Source organism: Staurois parvus, unplaced genomic scaffold (genome assembly GCF_062004578.1).
Source record: "Staurois parvus isolate SC_StPar_1 unplaced genomic scaffold, SC_StPar_1.0 ptg000276l, whole genome shotgun sequence".
NCBI lineage: Eukaryota > Metazoa > Chordata > Amphibia > Anura > Ranidae > Staurois > Staurois parvus.
The window spans coordinates 517,406-544,208 of NW_028318072.1; the positions used below are offsets into that span (position 1 = coordinate 517,406).

Here is a 26,803-nt window from a genome sequence, read left to right on the forward strand (position 1 = left end):
TGGTCCTCAAAGGGTTAACCCTGAACAAGTTGAAGTTATAAGCAGATTGGCTACCATGCACAGCTGCTCCAGATTCTGAGTGCACCTGTTTTAGTAAATCTCCCCTTTTGTGTGGCCAACCTGAATGTGGTTGTAGGTGTCCAAATTTAGGTGCTATCTGCCTAGGGTTACTCATAACTGGGCATATGTCTCCCCAACATAATAGTAGTTAGTTCCTTCTCCATGAGATGAGGTAAGGGTCAGGAAAGTCACAGTGACATCCTAGAATAGATAAATGCTCCTGATATTGAAAGCACTTGATGCCACTTTCCAGAGGTACACCTAAATCATTAGATCCTTGCCCAGGTGTCACATGGGACCATCAGGTCAGAACACCCATATGGAAGAAAAATATATTTGAAATATATTTTAAAAATATTCTTCCCAAATATATTGACATATTTGAAATGCTACAATTTTGGCCATATTCAATATATTTCAAAATATATTTATACATATATATATATATATATATATATATATATATATATATATACACTGTATTTTTATTACAAAATATATGAACAATAAATTTAAAAACACATTTTCTTAAAATATCTTCAGAATTTTTTTTATATACAGTCATGGCCGAAATTGTTGGCACCCTTGATATTTTTCCTGAAAATCAAGTATTTCACACAAAAAAGGTATTGCATTAACACATGTTTTGCTATACACATGTTTATTCCCTTTGTATGTATTGGAACAAATATAAAACAGAGGCAGAAAAGCAAATATGACATAATGTCACACAAAACCCCAAAAATGGGCTGGACAAAAGTATTGGCACCCTTAACTTAATATTTGGTTGCACACCCTTTGGAAAACATAACTGAAATCAGTCGCTTCCTATAACCATCAATAAGCTTCTGACACCTCTCACCCGGAATTTTGGACCACTCTTCCTTTGCAAACAGCTCCAGGTCTCTCTTATTGGAAGGACACCTTTTCCCAACAGCAATTTTAAGATCTCTCCACAGGTGTTCAATGGGATTTAGATCTGGGCTCATTGCTGGCCACTTCAGAACTCTCCAGCGCTTCTTTGCCATCCATTTCTGAGTGCTTTTTGACGTATGTTTGGGGTCATTGTCCTGCTGGAAGACCCAGGATCTTGGACGCAAACCCAGCTTTCTGACACTGGGCCCTACAGTGCGACCCAAAATCCTTTGGTAATCCTCAGATTTCATGATGCCTTGCACACAGTCAAGGCACCCAGTGCCAGAGGCAGCAAAACAACCCCAAAACATCATTGAACCTCCACCATATTTTACCGTAGGTACTGTGTTTTGTTCTTTGTAGGCCTCATTCCGTTTTCGGTAAACAGTAGAATGATGTGCTTTACCGAAAAGCTCTATCTTGGTCTCATCTGTCCACAAGACGTTTTCCCAGAAGGCTTTTGGCTTACTCAAGTACATTTTGGCAAACTGTAGTCTTGCTTTTTTATGTCTCTGTGTCAGCAGTGGGGTCCTCCTGGGTCTCCTGCCATAGCGTTTCATTTCATTTAAATGTCGACGGATAGTTCGCGCTGACACTGATGCTCCCTGAGCCTGCAGGACAGCTTGAATGTCTTTGGAACATGTTTGGGGCTGCTTATCCACCATCCGGACTATTCTGCGTTGCAATCTTTCATCAATTTTCCTCATCCGTCCACGACCAGGGAGATTAGCTACAGTGCCATGGGTTGCAAACTTCTTGATAATGTTGCGCACTGTGGACAAAGGCAAATCTAGTTCTCTGGAGATGGACTTGTAACCTTGAGATTGTTGATATTTTGCCACAATTTTGGTTCTCAGGTCCTCAGACAGTTCTCGTCTCCTCTTTCTGTTGTCCATGCTTAGTGTGGCACAGACAGACACACAATGCAAAGGTTAAGTGAACGTCTCTCCTTTTTATCTGCTTTCAGGTGTGATTTCTATATTGCCCACACCTGTTACTTGCCCCAGGTGAGTTTACAGGAGCATCACATGCTTGTAACATTCTTATTTATCCGCAGTTGTGAAAGGGTGCCAATACTTTTGTCCAGCCCATTTTTGGAGGTTTGTGTGACATTATGTCGAATTTGCTTTCTTTCCTCCCTTTTTTTGTTTTGTCCCAATACACACAAAGGGAATAAACATGTGTATAGCAAAACATGTGTTAATGCAATACGTTTCGTGAGAAATACATGATTTCCTGGAGAAATATCAAGGGTGCCAACAATTTCGGCCATGACTGTATAAAAAAGTCATTTTAACGTATATTTATACATATATTTATAAATGCATTCCAAAAATGTAGATTTGTATTTTTAAAGACATACAGTATATTTGAAATATATTTTAAAAAATATTTTTCAAATATTTTGTATTAAAAAAACATTTCAACATACAGTATATATATATATTTATTGAAATATATTTTGAAATATATTGGATATGGCCAAAATTGTAGCTTTTCAAATATATGTCAATGTATTTGGGAAGAATATTTTAAAAATATATTTAAAATATATTTTTCTTCCATGTGGGCAGTATCAGGCTAGACACATGAGATGACAGTTTTGATCCATCTTTTTTCATACGTCTGTGATAAGGGGACCACCTAAAACATGTCAGCTGATCTTCCCCGTTCTCCCGTGTAAATCTTAAATGCTCTTGCAGCTAGAATGTTCCTGTGTACAGGTGAGGCTGGTCACTAATGGGAGACGCGCTGTTCGACACACCTGGAAGTGTCAACTAGCAGCAGTGCCTGTAGGTATTAAAGTGAGTGAAGAGTCTTTAAAGTGAGTGAAGAGTTTCTTGGCCCTTCAGAGGGACTCATAAGTATTCACCCCGTTCTTTTACAAGGTGCAACTCATTGAGTTTCTTTTGGATAGCAAGGTTTTTCGAAGAGTTGCCTGGTTTAGTGCTCATAAATAATACAGCGCTGAGCAAACTATTGGCGCCATATAAATACTGTATAATAATAATAATAATAATGTCTCATTTGTTTTAGCCATATTTGCTGTATATCTGTACTGTAGGCTTAATTCACATGGGAGGCAAAGGAACTAGAAAAACAGGCAGTTGATCCATGTTTTCACTAACTGCCCACATATAAAAAACATGATACCCACTCAGGTTCATTCACAGTGCCATGGCCATGAAGCCTCACTTCTTAGTGCAGCAAATTTAACTCTTTGAGTCATAATTGCCAAGAACTCTAATTAAAGTCAGTGAAACTGGGGTAGTATCAGGGGTGGACTGACAACTCATGGGGCCCCCGGGCAATAAGGGATCATGGGGCCCCTATGTCCTCGCCCACACTCAAACCACACCCAAAAAAGCCCATGAAAGGTACCAGGGGCATCTCTTGGGGCCCCCTACTGACCCCGGGCCCTCGGTCAGTGCCCGAGTGCTCAAATGGTCAGTCCGCCCCTGGGTAGTATTGCAATGCAAATCCCCCTGGGGATTGAAAAAAAACCCAGTCATTTGGTGTTGAAGTTACACACCAAACCAGCTCATTTACCAGTGATCAATTGGAGAGTGGAAGGTCAACTAGATTTCCTACGCTTGTTTTTAGTCTCTCCAAGTGTTGAATATGTAGTATCTTCTACTGTAGAATATACAGTACATTGTATTTTTATGTATACATTTCACTCACCTGGGCAACTGAAAATTAGTATTCACTGTATTATTAGTATATAGTATATTATACTAGTATTAATAACAAAATAATTATTATATCCAGAGACCTAGGCAACTGAAATTGTATGCAAATCTTGACCTCTCCTATAAGAGCCAAATGTGGCTTCCTACTCTCTGCATCCTAGCCACTTGTTGGGTCAACTAAACTGTCTGTTCTGTTAAAGAGCCAATAAGAAGGCAGAGGAGGTGGAAGGAGACATGGATAAGCTCAGCTTTTACAGAAAAGGGCAACATTTCATCTTTGGCTACTTATACCTCTAAATATGTTTTACTTAAGGCAGTCACAGCATAGATATTTACTATACACCAATCAACCATAACTTTATGATGACCCACCTAGTATTGCACAAGTCCCCCTTTTGCTGCAAAAAAGAAGCTTTTTCCACCAAAAAAGTCCTGACCCAATGAGGCATGGATGACACTAGACCTCTGAAGGTATGCTGTGGTATCTGGTTCCAAGCCATCAGTGGCAGATCCTTTAAGTCCTGAAAGTTGCAAAGTGAGGCCTCCATAGATCACACTTGTTTTTCCAACATATTCCAAAGATACTCAACTGGATTGACATCTGGAGAATTTGAAGGCCAAGTCAACACCTCAAACTCATTGTTGCGTTCCTCATACCATTCTTTAGCCATTTGTGCCATGTGGCAGGGCATATTTTCCTGCTGAAAGAAGCCACTGCCATCATGATCCCATGAGGGGGTGTATTTGGACAACAGCAATGTTAAGGTAGGTGGTATATGTCAAAGTAACATCCACATGAATGGCAGGACCCAAGGTACTCCAGCAGAACATTTCCCAAAGCATTACACTGCTTCCACCAACCTGCCTTCTTCCCATACTGCATCCAGGTACCAGTACAGGGGCGGACTGACCATTCGAGCACTCGGGCACTGCCCGAGGGCCCAGGGTCAGTAGGGGGCCCCATGAGATTTCCCTAGTACCTTTCATTGGCTTTTTCATAGGCTTTTTTGGGTGTGGGCGAGGACACAGGGGCCCCATGATCCCCTATTGCCCGGGGGCCCCATGAGTTGTCAGTCCGCCCCTGTACCAGTAAGCGACACACATGCACCTCCACATCCACATTATGTAAAAGAATATTTGATTCTGCCCAGGAGACTTTCTTCCATTGCTCTGTGGTTCAGTTCTGATTTACACATACCCATTGTAGACACTTTTGGCTGTGGACAGGGGTCAGCATGGGAACTCTGATCAGTCTGTTCAGCCCCATATGCAACAAACAGCAATGTCCATTTTTTCTGCTTTCAACACTTCAGATTCAGGAACAACATGTTTACTTGCTACCTAATATATCCCATTGACTTTCAAATGCCATTATAATGAGATCATCAATGTTATTCTCTTTACCTGACAGTGGTCATAAGGTTATGGCTCTTTAGTGTATCATATACTTCATTTAACATTTCTAGGTTTGCAGAAGGTTGGATGGATACTATAAATCCAAAGAAGTTATTTTAATTTGTAGGATAGTAGCCAAAGAAGTGGTGCAATACCTTTGTATAAGAGGAAGAGTCATGTAGCTGTGTAGAGCATATTTGTCTTATCAAATTAGATTAATCTGTGCATTAGATGTTGGTGATTCAACCCTGAAATGTGTACCAAAGGCAACTTCCCTTCACAAAAGTGATTTATGCAGAATAGGTGACCAATTAAAATTATTGATATACTATATATATATATATATATATATATACAGTCATGGCCGAAATTGTTGGCACCCTTGATATTTCTCCAGGAAATCATGTATTTCTCACGAAACGTATTGCATTAACACATGTTTTGCTATACACATGTTTATTCCCTTTGTGTGTATTGGGACAAAACAAAAAAAGGGAGGAAAGAAAGCAAATTCGACATAATGTCACACAAACCTCCAAAAATGGGCTGGACAAAAGTATTGGCACCCTTTCACAACTGCGGATAAATAAGAATGTTACAAGCATGTGATGCTCCTGTAAACTCACCTGGGGCAAGTAACAGGTGTGGGCAATATAGAAATCACACCTGAAAGCAGATAAAAAGGAGAGACGTTCACTTAACCTTTGCATTGTGTGTCTGTCTGTGCCACACTAAGCATGGACAACAGAAAGAGGAGACGAGAACTGTCTGAGGACCTGAGAACCAAAATTGTGGCAAAATATCAACAATCTCAAGGTTACAAGTCCATCTCCAGAGAACTAGATTTGCCTTTGTCCACAGTGCGCAACATTATCAAGAAGTTTGCAACCCATGGCACTGTAGCTAATCTCCCTGGTCGTGGACGGATGAGGAAAATTGATGAAAGATTGCAACGCAGAATAGTCCGGATGGTGGATAAGCAGCCCCAAACATGTTCCAAAGACATTCAAGCTGTCCTGCAGGCTCAGGGAGCATCAGTGTCAGCGCGAACTATCCGTCGACATTTAAATGAAATGAAACGCTATGGCAGGAGACCCAGGAGGACCCCACTGCTGACACAGAGACATAAAAAAGCAAGACTACAGTTTGCCAAAATGTACTTGAGTAAGCCAAAAGCCTTCTGGGAAAACGTCTTGTGGACAGATGAGACCAAGATAGAGCTTTTCGGTAAAGCACATCATTCTACTGTTTACCGAAAACGGAATGAGGCCTACAAAGAACAAAACACAGTACCTACGGTAAAATATGGTGGAGGTTCAATGATGTTTTGGGGTTGTTTTGCTGCCTCTGGCACTGGGTGCCTTGACTGTGTGCAAGGCATCATGAAATCTGAGGATTACCAAAGGATTTTGGGTCGCACTGTAGGGCCCAGTGTCAGAAAGCTGGGTTTGCGTCCAAGATCCTGGGTCTTCCAGCAGGACAATGACCCCAAACATACGTCAAAAAGCACTCAGAAATGGATGGCAAAGAAGCGCTGGAGAGTTCTGAAGTGGCCAGCAATGAGCCCAGATCTAAATCCCATTGAACACCTGTGGAGAGATCTTAAAATTGCTGTTGGGAAAAGGTGTCCTTCCAATAAGAGAGACCTGGAGCTGTTTGCAAAGGAAGAGTGGTCCAAAATTCCGGGTGAGAGGTGTCAGAAGCTTATTGATGGTTATAGGAAGCGACTGATTTCAGTTATGTTTTCCAAAGGGTGTGCAACCAAATATTAAGTTAAGGGTGCCAATACTTTTGTCCAGCCCATTTTTGGGGTTTTGTGTGACATTATGTCATATTTGCTTTTCTGCCTCTGTTTTATATTTGTTCCAATACATACAAAGGGAATAAACATGTGTATAGCAAAACATGTGTTAATGCAATACCTTTTTTGTGTGAAATACTTGATTTTCAGGAAAAATATCAAGGGTGCCAACAATTTCGGCCATGACTGTATATATATATATATATATACTACACTGCCATCTTTCTAAAGCAACTACAACCTATATACTGTCATCTTTATGATGCAGATACAGTGGAAAAAGCATGTCCCCTGCCAGCAGTCTCAGAGTGGGGTACTTGCTCTCTGTTGTGGAAGCATTGGTCTCTCTGTAGAGCTCCAACATTCCCTTACTAAGTCAGACCAGACCTATAGTTCTTCAGTTAGTAAAGCTTATGTTGTTTCAAAATCACTGACATATCAGGGGTGCATAAGACCTGTGCAGAGAAGTCACTGCTTCCACAAAGAGAACAATGGTCCTACTACTGCAGGGGTCTCCAAACTTTCCAAACAAAGGGCCAGTTTACTGTCCTTCAGTCTTTAGGGGGGCCAGACTTTAGGGGGACAGTAGAAAATGCACCAATGTCAGTGAGAGCAAACAATGCCCCATCATTGGTTTTAGTGGGGGGATTAGTGCCTGATTGTTGGTATCAATGGGGAGAAAAGGGCCCCATCATTTGTGTCAGTGGAAGGATTAGTACCCCAAGGGCCAGATAAAAGCAGGCAAAGGGCCACATCCAGCACCCGAGCCACAGTTTGGAGCAGGGGCGGACTGACCATTTGGAAACTCGGGCACTGCCCGAGGGCCCGGGGTCAGTAGGGGGCCCCATGAGATGCCCCTGGTACCTTTTTCATAGGCTTTTTTGAGTTTGGGCAAGGCACAGGGGCCCCATGATCCCCTATTGCCCGGGGGCCCCATGAGTTGTCAGTCCGCCCCTGGTTTGGAGACCACTGTACTACTGTATGCAGCGTGGTGGCAGTATATACATTTCTCTACTCAGGCTGTGGTTGCCCGTTAAAGAAATCAAGATAAAAGATTATTATTATTATACAGGATTTATATAGTGCCAACAGTTTGCGCAGCTCTTTACAAAATGAAGGTAGACATTACAATTACAATACAATTTGGTACAAGAGGAAACAGAGAGCCCTGCTCCTTAGAGCTTACAATCTAGGAGATACGATCTTGAATGTCTTTTGTTCTGATACGCCTGGAATATTTAGCTGATTTAAACTGAAATTTCAGTTGGGCCTAAAGTCTAAGTTCACCTTTTCCAGAAAATAGCCAATGCAGTCCAGGGGTTCCAATAGATGTTAAAAAAATTGCACAGCTTTGTTCCTTAATTTTATTGTCATACCTGTAGGTAATTTGACCCCTCCCCCCCCCCTTCCCAGAAGTTTGACTTTAGTTAGCCATTCCCAAGTCCGGCCTCATTTCTTAGTCAATGGTTTTTATATCCCAGCCACAATGTAGGATGTGGAGATTGCTAACTGGGAGTTTCTCAGCCAGGTTTCCAGAAGGTCCAAATGGCCTACATTAATATACTTTCATGAATATTTTAAGAATGAGAACAAAGTATATTCAGCACCTGTTTAATATCCTGACATCAACTTGCTTCCGGACTCCATAAGGAGTGTTCTTCTGGATGAGGGGGGTGTTGGGAAAGTGTTAACAATGAGCAGAACTGCAGTACCCAAACAAATCCACGGTTGTTTAATTATGACCCAGCATAAAGCTAGTGTTTGCCAAGTCCTGGTAGACATTAAATCATGTTATGTCAATACCCCTTTCCTGCACATTAGGGGATGTCAGGAGTAGGGATGAGCTAAAGTTAGATATCACTTCACCAAAATTAGAGTCAATGCAGGAGCAAAATGAATGTGGTTCTGGTGGTGTTTAAAGGCACAATGGGCTGTAAATGGCTCCTGAGGGTTACACAAGTTCTTTTTTACTATCCTAGACCTGTTCTTGTGCCAAAAGGCAGCCATTCACTAAATGAGAGTACGATATTAGCTGATGCAGTGAACATGGAGAATTCCCAGAGTTGCCTGTTTGTAGCCCACGTATCGTCACATCCATCCATGTATTCTCGCAATTACCCAACTGTTTCCCCCGTGTGTTTAAGTTGCCAGCATATTATAGCGATTGCCTGTTTCTAGTCTATTTGCATAATGAATCCAGTCTGCTCATCCCTAGTAGGGATCTAAACACCCTATTGTGATAACTGCTAGTTTATAGCCTTACAGGTACCTTTTGATTGAGTACTGCCCCTCCAGTATATTACCCATCAGACTAGTACAGTAAGGTCTTTCTATCTATATTTTCCCCTTGTACATAAAAAATACACAGACTTAGATACGCATCCTATATTGGTATGGTATGGTGGATCATACAAGTTCTTGAAGAACTGCGCATGTCCCATATCATCATCAGATGAACACCAGGGGCTAATAAAGGCAACCAATATTCTTCATCACATTGTTTTCCATCCATTGTTTCTGGGATTCAGCAGATCACTACTTTTATAGCCAATATAGAAAATGTCAGACGTTGTCCAGCATGCTGGAAAGTGCTTTTTGACATCTGAAAACAATCGTACTTTTCATTAACTTGACACCGAAAGATTAGTGTACATAGTATTGAATTTGTGTTGCATCAGCTAAAATATGGCCTGTTTACTGTAACAGAATTGATGTGAGAAGGCCTAATGATCCAGAGAACAGCGGTATGACATATATCATTTTAACTTTCTTTCACTACAAAATGTTCTAAACGAATTTACTGCAGTCCATACATCTATATGGTGTTATTTGGCCGTACTTAATAGAGTAGTTCAAAGGGTAATGATTTTCAAAGACAAATAACCTATAACCACCAATTACCTTTAACCTTTCATTGGTTTAGAGTTGCTAGGACAGTGAAAGAACATTGTTGATTGGCTATGGGTTACTGCACTTTTCACATAGTTCCTCGCCTTATTATTTCAACACAATAGTTATTTCATGAGGAAATGCCAAGAACAGTGGTAATGTGCAAAGTTCAATAAACTAAAGTACCAAACAAATTTTATTTTAATGCATTGGATAAGTAAATGTTGAATTCTGATTGGTTTGTATGTGTTACTGCATTTTACACATTGCTCTCCGCATTATTACATTAGTGTTAGTGTACATTAAGACAATTATTTTTTACTTTCAGTCCCCTGATAATAATAAATATTAGCTCATCTCTCCTGTTTATTCACTGGAGTACATGTATACCTACAAAGAAGGGTGTCGTGACCCTCACAATGGAGGGGGGACCATTCCCTTGTCACATAAAGGCATAAGGGGTGGGAATAGGCTGAGAATGCCTCTGTTCTGTCAGCTTTATGACCCTGAGCATGGGAAGACAGAATCTATCAATTAATGAAAAGAAAACACACTTTATAACCCTTACTAGAGAAGTTTAATGAGTTAAAGGGCAGAGGTGACTCAGTGTCTGTCCACTGCTAAATGTTGCATTGCTAAAGTCTCTGATTAATAGAAACTTGACCAAAAGCTCACACTCAAATAAGATACAAGTACTTATGAGTCCGATATTTCTGGCATGTCATTGTACTACCCGATAAAATGAGAAATCTATAATAAGGGTGCTTTTAGACTAATGAATGCAGGGGATACAGCAGGTCTTGGTATTACCTTTGACATTTGGGATGTGTGGGGGGTTCTAGAAGATAGTTTTCCACCCAAATACCCCAACTGTTTATACATACCTTGCATTCTCTACTGTGCCACTTCATTCACCTGTCAGGGCCAAGTAAAAAAGTCCTATGTACAATATGAGTTGGTGTAATGAAAGCATATTACCTCCCTCTCTTCCTTCTTGACAGCATCAAGGTCTGGGGTTTGGTTGCATCCAAAGCAATATTGTGGAAGGGAGAAGAAAGAGTCGCATATCTCACCTTGAAGGTGAACTCAAGTGAAAGTGGGGGAGCTAAAGGAAGGTAGGTATAGGGCTTGGATAGGTGGGGATGGGGGAAGGGGCATTAAATGAACTTGTTATTTTGCCCTAATTTGGCAACATAGAGGTTGGTCAAAATGAAAAGATTCTGCTGAATTTGTTCCATTTGTTTTGATCAATTCTGCAATGAGCAGCATGGTTCAATTCTACCTATAGCTTGTTATACACTAGTACAGGAGTCCCCATTTTTTTTAAACAAAGGGCCAGTATACTGTTCTTCAGACTGTTGGGGGCCAGACTGAGGCCAGTGGGAGTAGAAAAAAAACTGTTGTTAGTGGGAGTAAACAATGACCCATTGTTGGTGTCAGCAGTAGGAATATTCATTATTATTTATTACAGGTACTTATATAGCACTGTTAATTTACACAGTGCTTTACATATATATTGTACATTCTCATCAGTCCCTAACCTTCAAGGGGGGTGTACAATCTAAGGTCCCTAACCTACATTCAAACATACACAAGTCAATTTAGACAGGATCCAATTAACCTACCAGCATGCCTTTGGAGTGTGGGAGGAAACCAGAGTACCTGGAGGAAACCCACACAGGCACAGGGAGAACATGCAAACTTCAGACAGGTGGTGCCATGGCTGGGATTTGAACCAATGACCCTAGTACCACCAGGTGGAAGTGCTAACCATTTAGCCACTAAGCTTCCTGCAGTGCCCCATTGTTGGTGTCATTTGGAGTAAATGTGGCCCATTCTTGTTGTCATTGGGAGGAATTGTGCCCCATTGTTGGTGTCATTAGGAGGAATTGTGCCCCTTTTTTTATGTCAATGGGAGGACACATGCCCAATTGTTGGTGTCACTGGATGTAATAGTACCCCAAGGGCTGTATAAAAGCATGCAAAGGAACGCATTCAATTTCTGGGCCGCAGTTGGAAGACCACTGCATTATTAGAATATCATTTGAAATTTTTCCTTTTAAGAATGATCACTCAATTTTCTAACCATTATTGGTGTTAAAATGGCATTTGTTTTTGTCTGCAGTGACAAGAAAATTTGAAGGCACAGAATGTTCAAAATGCCGTGCAGGTGCGATCTACAACGGGTGTCACTATTAAGTTAATGACACTCCAAATACAGGTCGTAAACACAGTGCGTTTGCCCACTGCAGATCGCATGGTAAAGCAAATTACATTTTTAAATCCTTTACGGTCACACAATTGTACAACCAATTGAACTCCTTATCTGTATGTGAAAGGTTTGTTCTCCTGTGTTTGCATGAGCTTCCTATTTATGTCCCATCAAAGTGATGGCATGCTAGAATGCACCTGTAGTTAGGTGTGGGGGAATTTGCGGTGGTGATATGATTGCATAACTAGTCCAGTCACATGACAAATATGCCACCTATTACAAGTAATCACTTGAGTTAGAAAATGTATCCTAGTTCACTGTTAGTAAAGCACAAATGAAGTGATAGAGCTTGGCTCTACTCTGCAGCATACTGCAGGTATGAGCTGGTCCTGTCGGCACCATTTAGCTTGACAAAAGTTTTCAAAATCAAAGGAGTTGGATGGAAATTTATCAGCCAAACAGTGGCTGCATCCAATCAGTTGTTTCCTTTTTAATCACTTGAACCTCCTTTTTAGATTGTAAGCTCCAACGAGCAGGGCCCTCTGATTCCTTCTGCATTAATGTGTATTTCAACTGTACTGTCTGCCCTCATGTTGTAAAGTGCTGTGCAAACTATTGTCGCAATATCAATGCTGAAATAGTAAGCACTTCCGCCAGGCAGTACTAGGGTCGTCATTTCAAATCCCAACCACAGGCACCACCTGCCTGGAGATTGAATGTTCTCCCTGTGGGTTTCCTCCGTGTACTCTAGTTTCCTCCCACATTCCAAAGACATGCTGGTAAGTTAACTGGCTCCTATCTAAATTGACCCTAGTATGTAAATGTATGAATATGAGTTAGGGACCTTACATTGTACACTCCTTGAGCCCTGGTTCACACTGATGCTGTGTGGAATTCACAGCGTTTTCTGTGCAAATTCCACACCGTATCAGAATCGCACCCTGTTCATGCGAACCGCTGCGGGGGTGTATGTTAAGTTAACAACACCCCAAAAGCGGTCTGCAAAACGCGGTGCGATGTGCAGAATTGGATCACATAGGTGTTAATACCCATATGATCCGATTCTAGTGTGGACCCAAAAAATGGTCCTGCACCTTTTTGGTACGATTAGAGCCATACAAAATGTATGGCTCCAATCGCACAGCACACAAATCGCATGTGATCTGCACAGAAATGCGGTGCAGTTACTGGGCGAATCACATGCGATATACCGCACCGTATATATGTGAATGCAGGCTGAAGGTTAGGGATTGATGTGTATGTACTATATATATATATATATATATATATACACATATATGTAAAGTACTGTGTAGATTTACGACTATATAAGTACCTGTCATAAATAAATAAATGTAGTCACTGTGTGGGTATTCAGACAGCTGCGGCTGTCTGAATACAATAGCCAGCAGTGGAGAAGGAAAGAAATCAATGCATGTATGTCTAGCCTTACCCAGCATGCAATGGGGAGGATTTACTAAATGAATACAGGCTTTTCACTTAGCTTAGTAAGTAAGCTGCAGCCATGTTCATTTCAGTTATCCAGCCATGTGTAAATGGGCAGCACAGTGGCTAAATGGTTAGCACTTCCACCTGGCAGTACTAGGGTCATTGGTTCGAATCCCAACCACAGCACCTCCTGCATAGAGTTTGCATGTTCTCCCTGTGCCCGCGTGGGTTTCCTTCAGGTACTCTAGTTTCCTCCCACACTCCAAAACATGCTCGTAGGTTAATTATCCCTAGTATGTTTTTGAATGTAAGTTAGGGACCTTAGATTGTACACCCCTTGAGGGTTAGGGACTGATGTGAATGTATAATATATATATATGTAAAACACTGCGTAAATTGACTGCTATATAAGTACCTGAAATAAATCAAATAGTTTCTATTTGAATGTCTTGCGCAAGATCAACAGAGTTTCACCTTATTTACTAAACTATGTGAACAGCTTCGACTTCTTTAACAAATCAAGTCTATTGAATTGGATGTGTGTGTTGGCTAAAGAAGGAGATCATATGAGAGTTTGATAACTTTCTTCTAAAATAATCAGATTGCCGCATGCATGATCCAATTTGTTGGTAAAATGTATTGATGGATATTTTGGCAAAAGGTTCCAGGTTATCAGCCTTGCATGCCTCATTTCCCTTACTTAGTCCAATACTTGTTAGGAATGAGATTACAAAGCAGTCATACTGTGCCCCCTTCATAAGATCAGGAAAAGCTTATCTTACTCGGCAGATTATGAGCTAAGTACATCACACTCTGACCTCTGGATCCAGAACTCTTGGCATGGCTTATAGTGTGAAATAGCTAATAAAATAGTCAGAACGCAGATTGATGCCTCAGCATCCAGAATGATATTCTCTGTTCAAAGCCTTTCCTTATCAGAGGAAGTGACAAAAGTAACCTTTATTCCTTTGTCGTGTCCTATGAAGCCCTCCAACCATATCTTATCTTCTAGATCAGAGGCACAGATAAGGAGGGAGCCCAAATTAACCGCCCCCCTTACATTATTCACAAACAAAAGGCAAGGTGTTTGTAAATAAACATCACCAGTACAGTACAAGAGATGATGGAAATGGGAGCAGAGCATCTAAATCCCCCCATCATATTGCTGGGAATGATGGAAGAGCTTACACAAAACCACTCAATGTTTCCAATACACATCACAATTTTTCACAACTGACAATTGTCCGAGGTCCATGAGGTTAAAAGGTTGAGTCCTGAGAACTTCCTGACACCCACCAGTTGTATTTATTCTTTTGTTGTTCCTAAGACACCCAAAATGTTGGACGATTGGCACGAGGGTAAATTTCCTTGGCCCCATGAAAATTGTCTAGAAAATGTCTATTTTCTTTTATTTTATCATGGCCATAAAAGCTTTTTATCCAGTTGATCTGCGATTCAATCAAAACGATTGAATCTGCAAAAAATCAAATAGCCAAAATTCCCCTTCTGATTGATTTAGACTCAATTTCAGTTGCATTAGATCAGACTGAATCAGTTGGCCAGGGCGGAAAATGATCAATCTTTTTGTATCCATTTTATGATGGCCATAAAAGCTTTGATTGTTTTTAATTTTTTATATCCAGTTGATCTGCAATTCAATCAAAACGATTGAATCTGCAAAAAATCAAATAGCCAAAATTCCCCTTCCGACTGACTTAGACTCAATTTCAATTGCATTAGATCAAACATAGGTGTCCGTTTATGACACAGAGAATAGCTGCGATTCAGAGGATTGCAGCTATTCTCTGGTGATTCAGAGTTTATGACACTCAGGAGATCAGTGGAGAACATTATTATTATTACTACGAGTTTATATAGCGCCAAAGGGTTTGCTCAGCGCTGTACAATAGGGGGGGACAATACATGGCACAGTACAACAAAGACAGACAGCGTACGAGGGGTAAGAGGGCCCTACTCTTACGAGCTTACAATCTAGGAGGGAGGGGGTAACATGTTCAGCTCTTCACTGGAGATCTGTGTTCTCCCTCCAGATTCTCCAGCCCAGAGCTGGAGAATCGGAGGAACCGCAAACTAAGCGGCGATAATTTACCTCTGTTTAGTAAACTGATCTTTTACTGTAATCTCGCGAGATTATAGTAAAATCAGCCATTTTCCAGCGTTTGTAGACTGTTTTCCAGCGTTTGTAGACCGTTCTCCCTTCGTTCGGAGAACTGCTTTATAAAAGGCATTCACAGGAGAACTGTGTTCTCCGAGAATGCCGGAGAACTGAGCAGCGATCATTTATCGCTGGTTCATAAACGGACACCTGAGTCAGTTGGCCAGGGTGGAAAATTATCGATCTTTTTCTATCAATCTCCTAGATTGTAAACTCGAAAGAGCAGGGCCCTCAATCCCCTCATGTTTTGCATTGTATTGGTATTGTTCTGTCACATGTTCTGTCCCCCTTTGTAATGTACAGCGCTGAGCGAACTATTGGCGCTTTATAAATACTGTATAATAATAATAATAATAATCCATTTTATGATGGCCATAAAAGCTTCGATTGTTTTAATTTTTTTTTTATCCAGTTGATCTGCAATTCAATCAAAACGATTGAATCTGCAAAAAATCAAATAACCAAAATTCCCCTTTTGAATGATTTAGACTCAATTTCAATTGTATTAGATCAAACTGAGTCAGTTGGCCAGGGTGGAAAATTATCGATCTTTTTGTATCCATTTTATGATGGCCATAAAAGCTTTGATTGTTTTTATTTTTTTTATCCAGTTGATCTGCGATTTAATCAAAACGATTGAATCTGCAAACAATCAAATAACCAAAATTCCCCTTCCAACTGATTTAGACTCAATTTCAGTTGCATTAGATCAAACTGAGTCAGTTGGCCAGGGTGGAAAGTTATCAATCTTTTTGTATCCATTTTATGATGGCCATAAAAGCTTTGATTGTTTTTATTTTTTTTTATCTACTTGATCTGCGATTTAATCAAAACGATTGAATCTGCAAAAAATCAAATAGCCAAAATTCCCCTTCCGACTGATTTAGACTCACTTTCAGTTGCATTAGATCAAACTGAGTCAGTTGGCCAGGGTGGAAAATTCTTGATATTTTTGTATCCTTCAGCAGCATTGAGATACTTTGCTCATTAATACAATGATCTTTTGATCAGATTATTAGATTGCATGGTCAAAACAGAGATATGATCAATAATTTACTATGAAAAGTTTCAATCCTATCCTAACTATTGATCGTAATCTACTTCCCGTGTGTGGCATATCAACCAAACGGGTTGTCAACTATAGATTGATTATTATGACCAGGACACATCGGTCAGAAAAGAAATCGATTATTTATCAAAGCATCTATGGCCACCATAAGTGTGAGAAAGCATTGACAGTAAGAAGGCCATGTTCCCCAGCCGACATGTTACATCCTATCCCTGAAGCTCAAGCCAGCTTCTGGCTTTGGGACGGCAGCAACCATTCTAACCATAAGCACTGCATGTACAAGTGCCGCTCCTTAGGTACATATACATGTGAGTGTAATTGTAAGGTTTTATATGGTTTAACCACTTGCCCTCCTGAGGATTTACCTCCCTTCCTGACCAGGCCATTTGTTGCATTACAGCGCTATGTTACTTTAACTGACGATTGCTCGGTCATGCAACGCTGCACCCAAATGAAATTTACGTCCTTTTTTTCCCACGAATTGAGCTTTCTTTTGGTGGTATTTGATTGCCTGTGCGTTTTTTATTTTTTGCGCTATAATAAAAAAAAGACTGACAATTTTGAGAAAAGAACAATATTTTTGACTTTTTGCTATCACACATGTCTAGTAAAAAAATTTTAAAAATCGAATTCCTCATAAATTTAGGCCAAAATGTATTCTGCTACATGTCTTTGCTAAACAAAATCCCAATACATGTAACTTATTTATTTCAAGTACTTATATAGCGCTGTCAATTTATGCAGCGCTTTACATATATATTGTACATTCACATCAGTCCCTAACCCTCAAGGGGTGTACAATCTAAGGTCCCTAACTTACATTCATACATACACATTTTTTTTTTTTTAAGTCTGCAAACGTGCAACTATAAACGAAAAACCCGTAAGTGTATCACAAAAAAAGTGCAAGTGCAAAACACCACACGAAAAAGTGCACTTAGGGGTGTGCTGTGTCCTACCCCTAAGGGGCTTGGACCGCTTACCCTGATCCCCCGGGGCACGAAGCTCCTGACGGGGACAAGGTTCCCAATTGGTCCTCCTGGCCAAAAGGCCTGGTGGACCACTGTTCCTTGTGCCCAGCCGAAGCCAGACACACAGTACTTGGTCAGGGGGCTCTCCCGAAGAAAAGCCCCCTAGGGATCAGGGGAGGAAGGAACCAAAAGGCCACACATCCTCCCCCTAGACTTCAGGGTAGGCCGGAGGACTCACACCCTCCATCCGTGAAAACACACACATAAGCGAAAGAAAAAGTGACAAACGTGGGAGGTGTAAATAAATTAAATAAATAGAAAATAAAAAAAGTGGTACCGTGCCAAATAGTGCACAGACCAGGCCCTGAGGCCCGTTCATACATACACATTTTTTGATTGAAAAGATACTTTTATTACAGAAGCATTAAAAACAACATGATACTTGTAATCGGGGTACATCTCACCCTGTACTGCGATGCAGCGCACCACATTGCAATACAGTTCCAAGCATACAATAAATACATTCAGAAATAAATACATTCGCTCAGCGGTATGATGCCTGACATGATGTGCGTGGAGGACGAATCTCCAGACCACCACGTCATGCATAACGCCGCTTACCCCAAAAACCGTAGCATCCTAATACACAGTACTCTTCCTAATGTCACAAAATCATGCAAAAACGAAAACCGAACGTTACAGTCTACAATAGGCATCGGGTGTGTGGGGGGGGGGAAGGGGGAAAAAAAGGGGGAAACACAGGCCCAAAGCTTTATTGAAGGGACAAAGACACGCAAGGGGGAGTAGGGGGAAGGGGGGAATCTTCAGACGTCCTCTTCCTCCTTAAAGTCCATCAAGGTATAGTCTCTGAGCAGACTGAGGATCAGTCTGCGGCAGTCCTCAATGGACATCCTCTCCCGCTGGTGGATGAGGCGCTTTCTGGCGCACCATAAAGCGTCCTTAAAACAACACAGCACCCGCCAGGCGCCGTCAATGTCCTCCAGAGAAAAAGTCCCACAGAATAGTCCATTCAACACCCCAAAGTGAGTGATGGCTGTCTGTGGTACAAAGTCTTTGAGTTCAGGTTCCAGGGCCCCCAACAGGGCCTGAGCAAATGAGCACTCCCAGAAAACGTGGTGAGACGTTTCCTCATGGATGATGCAGAAGGGGCAGTGCCTGTATCTGCTCAGGTTCCTGGCATGCATAAATGTCCTGAGAGGCAACCCCCCTTGGATTGCCATCCATGCCAGGTCTTTGTGCCTGTTGGTGAGAATGTTGGAAGAAACATTCCTCCAGACCACCTTGCAGGTGTCTGAAGGCAGGCCTGGAACCGACTCCAAAATGTCGCTTGCTCTGATCAGCTTGTAGATGGTCTTTGGCTTCCATAAGTCAGGCTTGACTCCCTGCAGCCCCTGCTCCTTGATGAACTTGAAGGTATCCAAGTAGTACCAAGGGGTGTCCCAGTTGTAGGGGATGGAACTGTCCCAAGTGTCCCATCCGAGGGACCTCCAGAGAGGCAACAGGAAGAAGCGAGACATTGCGTTCCCGCCAGAGTCCATAATCCGTTTGGGCAAAGTTCTGCGGATGCAGTTGCAAGCAAAGAACACCCTCAGTTGGGTGGCGATGTCGGGCACGCCCTTACCGCCCTTGAGGTGTTCCTTGAACATGACTGCCCGCTTCACTCTGTCCATCTTGGAGCCCCAGATGAAGTGAAACACCGCCCTGGTGATGGCCTTGCAGGTGTTGACCCGCGGGGGCCAGGCCTGGGCGAGGTACTGCAACACAGGGAGAATCTCGCTGCGGAGTACCAGTGTCTTCCCTTCGATGGAGAGGTCACTGAGGCTCCAAAGTCCAAATTTCTGCCGCATTTTAGCCAGTCTCTCCTCCCAAGACTTCAGGGCTGCGCCCTCGGCACCAAACCAAACTCCCAAAATTTTCATGAAGTCTGTCTTGATGCCAAAGGGCATAGATGCAGAAGAAGGCAGGAACCACTTTCCGAAGAGCATGACTTCCGACTTCCCGCAGTTGACCTTTGCCCCCGAAGCTTGGCCGAAGTCCTCGCAGGTCTGGATGAGCAGGTCGATGGAGCGCTGGTTGGCACAGAACACCGTCACGTCGTCCATGTAGAGCGAGCACTTCACTTCCCGTCTGTCTGGTCCCGGTGCGGTGATTCCCCCAATCTCTGGATTCCGTCTGATGCATTCGGCGAAGAGCTCTATACAGCAAACAAAAAGCAGAGGTGAAAGAGGGCAGCCTTGTCTGACCCTGGAGAGGACCGGGAAGGGGTCAGTTTTCCAGCTGTTCACCTGCACGGAACTGCGAATGTCATTATACATAATATCAACGTACGAACAAAACATGTCCCCGAGACCAAACCTGCGCAGGGCTCTGCACATAAACCCATGAGAGACACGTTCAAAGGCCTTTTCCTGATCAAGACTGACCAGGGCCGCGTGCACACGGCGGTCCTTGATGTATTGGACCGTGTCCCGGACAAGCGCTAGGCTGTCCGCAATCCTGCGGCCAGGAATGCCGCAAGTCTGATCCGGGTGGATGATCTGTCCGATGACAGCCTTCAGCCTGTTCGCCATGACTTTGGCGAGGATCTTGTAGTCCACGTTCAGGAGAGAGATGGGACGCCAATTTTTCAAGTCACATCTCTCCCCCTTATGCTTGTACAGGATCGTGATCATCCCCTCCCTCAACGAAGGAGGCATCTTGCCCTCCACCACCATCTCCTCGTACAGCTCGAGCAGGTCCGGGCCCACGAGGTCCCACAGCGCTACATAGAGCTCTGCTGGGAGACCGTCGCAGCCCGGGGTCCTGCCCCGCCTAAAGGATTTAGCGGCAGAGTGCAGCTCCTCCAACGTCAAGGGGGCGTTGGTGGCCGACAAACCTGCAAATCAATAGCGTTAGAGATACCTGACAAGAACCTGTCGGCCGCTTCCGTGTTTGTTTCTTTGGGGGAGTAGAGGTCAGAGTAGTAGTCGCTGACCACTTCCATCACGGCCTCCTTCCCCTTCTGGAGTGTTCCAGTCTTGTCGCGCAGCTCAGACAGGGGTGTGTGTCCTGAGTGGAGTTTCCTGAAAAAGAAAGAGTTACACTTCTCACCTTTCTCTAGATGCTCCACCTTGGCACGGAAGACAATGTGCCTGGATTCTTCCTCAAAGTGCTTTTACAAGCTCTTCTTGGTGTCCTCCAGGTCTTGCCTCACGTCCCAGCCACAGTGATGAAGGTCCTGCAGGGACTGCAGCTGATGCTGCAGCCTCCTGAGTTCCCTCCTCCTGGCACACACTTGCTGGCGTCCCCTGGCCTGAAAGAAGCTGCGCAGCTTGACTTTCACGACCTCCCACCAGTCGCTTACCTTGGGAAAGAAAGACTTCTCCTCTCGCCAGGCACCGTAGGTTTCCCTGAGCTCCTCTAGCAGTTCCTCATCGTCCAGCAGGATGCAATTCAGCTTCCAGGAGCCTGGGCCATGGGCAAAGCCCTCTCCCAGATCACCTTGAAAGTGAATGGCCCTGTGGTCAGAGAAAAAGCAGGGAACCATGGAGAACCCGCGGTGCCTGACTGCCCTGGAGGTGAGCACAAAGTCAATCCTGGAACGCACAGATCCGTCGGGGCGGTTCCATGAGTAGTTCACGGAACCGCGCCCCACGGATCCCACTGCGTCCTGCAGGGAAGCCTCCGCAATCACCTCCCGGAGCAGCTTCGAGGTGGTGTCGAATTTTGCGTACATGCTGGAGCTGCGCCCATCCTCCTCTATCGGACAGTTAAAATCACCGCCGATTACTACTGTTCTCGTTGTGACGAGTTGCGTCCGCAGGGTTTGGAAAAGTTCCAGCCGCGCGTTCTTCTCCGGGGAGGCGTACACGTTGATGAGCCTAACGGGCTCCCCCGCCCACGAACCGTCTATGACCAAAAGGCGGCCACAGGCGAGCTCATGGACGGAGTCAACAGTGAAACGTCCTCCCCTGATAAGAACCGCTACCCCTGCGGACTTGCAATCGCCACCCCCAGACCAGTAGGAGGGACCGTGGGTCCACTGGGAGGACAAATGAGTGTACCTCCTCAGAGGGGGAAGTGCGCACTCCTGAAGCATGTAGACATCACTCTGCTGTGTGGAAAGAAAGGTCAGCACAGTCTGCCTCCTAGACACATCCTTGATGCTCCTCACATTAATGGAAAAGATAGAGATCTCAGCCATCATGGGAAAGAGATGAAGGGGTTAGTCGGCAGGGGCTGTGCTTACCTCCCCTGGAGAGGGGGGGCGACCTCTGCGGCCTGGCCAGGGTCCTGGCTCAGTCCGATCTGGTTGAGGACCTCGTTGAGGACCTCATCGAAGTCGGTGGAGAGATCTGGCCCCGACCGGGTCAGAGCCATCTCTTCTTCCACCTCTTCCTCTTCCTCCAGTGTGTCGAGGTCCTCCCCCACGGGGTCGGGACCTGCGGCATCCTGGAGGACAGCAGGCCATTTGGTGGCGGAGGAGGAGTCCTCCGCCGCCGGGCTAGCTTGCTCCTTCTTCCGCTTCCTGATCCCCGCCGCAGAGCTGCTGACGGGGGTGGCAGGGGGAAGGGGCGGGAAATCCTCCTGTGAGGACAGGTCAGGGGGGGGTGGAACCGGGCCCAGGAGGGGTGGGGCAGGGGGGCAAGGGGCGGGGGGGCAGGAGGGCCCGGAGCGGGAGGGCCAGGAGCGGGAGGGGCAGGAGGGCCAGGGGCGGGGGGGGCAGGAGGGCCAGGGGCGGCGGGACCAGGGTCCGGGGAGGGCTGGGGTTGGGGGAGGGGGGTTCCTCTTACCTGGGTCCTTCTGAGGCTTCTGTGGTGCTGGTTTGGCAGCAGGGCCCATGCTCAGGGCCCCAGCGTACGTCCTGCTTCTCTCTGGGCAGTCCCTGTAGACGTGCTCTGACCGTCCACAGAGGTTGCAGGTTTTGGACCTCGGGCAATCCTTGGTCTCGTGACCTGCAGACCGGCAGAACCTACATGAAAGCACATGGCAATCCTTACCCTTGTGCCCCGGCTGTCCGCACCTGCGGCATGACTGGGGTTGATCTGGGTAATGTAGGAGTCCTGCTGACGCTCCCAGGGAGAAGCACTGTTGCAGGTGTTGGAGATCTCCAGTGGGACGATCTCTCAGCAATCTGCAAAACACAGTCCACTTACCTGTCCAGAAGCCGTTGGCGTCTAGTATCCGGACTGGGTCCTTCAACACGATGCAAAACCTTTGGAGATAGGTGGCGATGTCTCTTCCAGGGACGTGAGGGTTCCTCATGGATACCGTGATCCGCCTTTCGTCCCTTTGAATGGGAGAATTCGCAATAAACTTGCGGAAAAGGGAATCGGGCCCAGAGGTCTTCACCGTCTCCCAGTACCTTCTGCATACCTGTAATGATACAAAAGTTACGAAGAAAATACCTTTCATGAAGGATTGCACCGACAGGGTCTCTGCCTTGCTAAATCCTTGTTCCAGGATCATCTTCTTGCCGAAGACTTCCGGGGTCATGTCCGGGATTCTGCCTTCCACCTCTTTCAGCCGCAGCACGACTGTCTGCTTCATCCAGGGCTCCAGAGGGGGGAGACCTTCTGCAGGGCCAGAGCATTCTGAGGTGGAGGCGGAGGGGGCTTCTCCCAGGGTCTTGGCAGGGGCGGCGGTGGCGGTCAGTGGCTTCTTCGCGGTTTGCTTATTCTTCCCCATCTTGTCGCAGAGGAGTTCTCAGGAGGGCTTCCCAGAGATCTTCAGCGGATTCCTTCTCCTTCTTCTTCCTCGGCGGCTTCACTCTCGCTTGCTTAGCCTTTGAAAAGGCTATTGAGCGTCTACTGCCCGGAGGTAGTATCGCAGAGTGAACAAGGGGGGGGAAGATCACAAACTCGTTCTGTGTGGGGGCTAAGCCTCAAACCCAATAGCAGCAAGCAGGTGAAGCCGAATTTAATCGACGATCCTACCAGGCCGAGTAGAGGGTACCCCACACAGACCAAATGGCTGGGATAGATGCAAGTGGTTCTCAACGTCCTAGCTGGAAGCAGGGACACCCCTAAAGGCAAGGTCGATACTACACTTGATCTTAGCCAAAAGGCCGAGAAGCGATCATACATACACATACTAGGGCCAATTTAGACAGGATCTATTTAACTTACCAACATGTCTTTGGAGTGTGGGAGGAAACTGGAGTACCTAGATGAAACCCACGCAAGCATAGGGAGAACATGCAACTTGGTGTCACTGACATCCCCAGTGACACCAATACAGTGATCAGTGCTCAAAGAAAGCACTGCCACTGTATTAATGGCACTGGGCAGGAAGACGTTAACATGAGGGGCGATCAAAGGGTTAACTGTGTGCAGGGAGTGTTTTACTAGCGGGCAGTGTCTGTGTGCTTCACTGTGCTGTGCACAGCCATCCAAAGCAGTGTGCCAGAGCTGACAGGGAGGAGGACTGTTGGTAAACAAAACAGTCCTCCTCCCCATCGGAGATTCTTGGTAATCACTGGGGTGCCGGTGGGTAATCATTGGCTGGGACCCGGTTATTGACAGCCACGGATGCGAAAGGCGGCACGGGTAGGGCGCGCATGCAGCTCGCGCACGTCCCCTACCTGGAAATGCAAAATCACGTATACATATATATATATATATATGTGATTTTGTGCACCCCTGCAGCCCTGTAGCAGTATATCTGCTATAGGGCGGCAGGGAAGCGGTTAATAAAGTCGGCTGCTTTGCGCAATGAACCTTTTCCCTTATATCATTTTTTGAGTGATGGTGTATTACACGGAACACGGAAAGGTTTCTTTACAATGAGAGCTGTGAAAATGTGGAATAGACTCCCTCAAGAGTTGGTTCTGAGCAGCTCAGTGGATTGCTTCAAAAAAGGCCTGGATTCTTTCTTACACAGAATATAATTGGATACTAATATTTATAGGTAAAGTTAATCCAGGGAGTATCCAATTGCCTCTCGGGGGATCAGGAAGGATTTTTTTCCCCAGTGGTAGCAAGTTGATTCATGCTTTGCTGGGGTTTTTTTGCCTTCCTCTGGGTGTAGGATTATAACTTTTTTTTTTATGCTTGAACTGGATGGACTTTTGTGTTTTTTTCAGCCAGACTAACTGTGTAACTGTGTGTAACCAAAAAAGTTCAGTGAGCCCTATCTAGTATTAGAAGTTCCACCCATTATGGTGTGTGTAAATCCATGTGTGGTCACCAGCAAATGGTCACCTGTTTATCTGATACTAATGGCACCAGCATGTTCACCTATCTTTTGGTTTTTAAGCAACTATTATTTAAACAGGACTTACTGATCTATTGGACATTAGTTGCTTTTTCTAGTGTGGATATTAAGGGGTAACTCCACGCAGAAATTAAAGAAAAAACAGCGTGGGGTTCCCCCAAAATCCATACCAGACCCTTATCACACCACATACTCATTCACGTAGGGGGGGCCGGGATCTGGGGGCTTCCAGATTCAACATGGGGACAAGGTGCTTTGGGGGGGAGCCCCCCCTGCCCCAAAGCACCCCCCCATATTGAGGGCATGTGGTATGGTTCAGGAGGGGAGGGCGCTCGCTCATCCCCCCCTTTCCTGACCTGCCGGGCTGCATGCTCGGATAAGGGTCTGGTATGGATTTTGGGGGGAACCCCACGCTGTTTTTTCTTTAATTTCTGTATGGCGTTACCCCTTAATATCCATACCAGACCCGAAGGGCTTGGTATGGATGGGAGGGGGGACCCCTCGCCCTTTTTTTAAAAAATGTTTTATAATTCCCTGCAATACTTTTACATTCAGCTGTCAGTGGGGAACTCCGTCGACAGCTGAAACATGAACGCTGAATTGGTTTTCACTACTAAAACTCCGAGTTGATAAAATAACTCATGCGGGATTTTAGGAGCGACAACCATGTGTTAATGTTTCAGCTGTCAGAGGGGTTCCCCACTGACAGCAGAATGTAAAATAATTCCTGTAAATTAAATAAATAATAAAAAAACCGGTGTGGGGTCCCCCCTCCCATCCATACCAAGCCCTTCGGATCTGGTATGGATTAAGGGGTAACTCCATGCCAAAATTATTCTGATAAGCCCCCTTGCCCCAAGGCACCCCCCCCATGTTGAGGGCATGTGGCCTGGTATGGTTCAGGAGGGGGGGGGGTGCTTGCTTGTTCCCCATCCTTTCCTGACCTGCCGGGCTGCATGCTCGGTTAAGGATCTGGTATGGATTTTGGGGGGACCCCATGCTGGTTTTTTTTTTAAATTTTGCCGTGGAGTTACCCCTTAAGAGCCATGCCAGACCCGAAGGGCTTGGTGTGGATTGGAAGGGGAACCCCACGCCATTTTTTTTTTTACATTTTGCTGTGGAGTTACCCCTTAAGATACATACCAGGCCCAAAGGGATTGGTGTGGATGGTAGGGGGGACCCCATGCCGTTTTTTATTTACTATGGTGCTGGTTTTTAAATGTAACTCTCCCTTATTTTTTCTTCACTATAGCTCAGAAATTCAGCTGTCACTTCCACCAGCTAAAAGAGAATGTTTTCTTGGAATTTATATCCCTAAAGGAAACAATATTTACTTTGAGTTTATTAAAAGATACAAAGTTTTCTGTAACTTTGGGGAAAGTGACATCTAAGCTTGTGAACTACAGTGAAGAAAAAAAGGCTGGCATTTGCATTTAAAAATCAGCGCCGACATACACTTTGTATTGCGAAAAAAAATTATTAACAATTGTGTAAACCGAGGCATTATTTTCAATGGATTTTCATTCGTAGACCAAAAATTACATTAACAGAGGCGTTGGTAAACCGAGACATGCCTGTATTAGTATTGCAATCCTTTGTATTGGGATACATAGAACCAACATACATCTGAATTGGCAACATAGCACAACATTTGTGTCGCATTTGAGATATCTGGCTAGTTACACTGACCTTGCCCAGGGACTTAGGGTTGATTCACACCACAGAAATACAGGCAGGATTAGTGTTCAACAGCTCCATGGATTATTGGTTAGCGCTACTGCCTCACAATGCTAGGGTTGTTGGTTTGTAATCCCAACTACGGTAATGAATTTGCATGATCTCTGTGTGATTACCCTAACATACATGTGCTGGTGGCAGCATCTTTGCTTTCTGTCAAAATGATCCCTAAAATGTGAATTAGAATGAGGCCTTGTCTGTTCAAACACCTTTAAAGTAGC

At 44.4% G+C, this 26,803-nt stretch overlaps 1 pseudogene; it reads right to left on the reverse strand.

Annotated features, from left to right (window-relative positions):
- Positions 1-23,616: 23,616 nt before the first annotated feature.
- LOC149458757 (U2 spliceosomal RNA) lies at positions 23,617-23,709 on the reverse strand (annotated as a pseudogene).
- Positions 23,710-26,803: the final 3,094 nt, after the last annotated feature.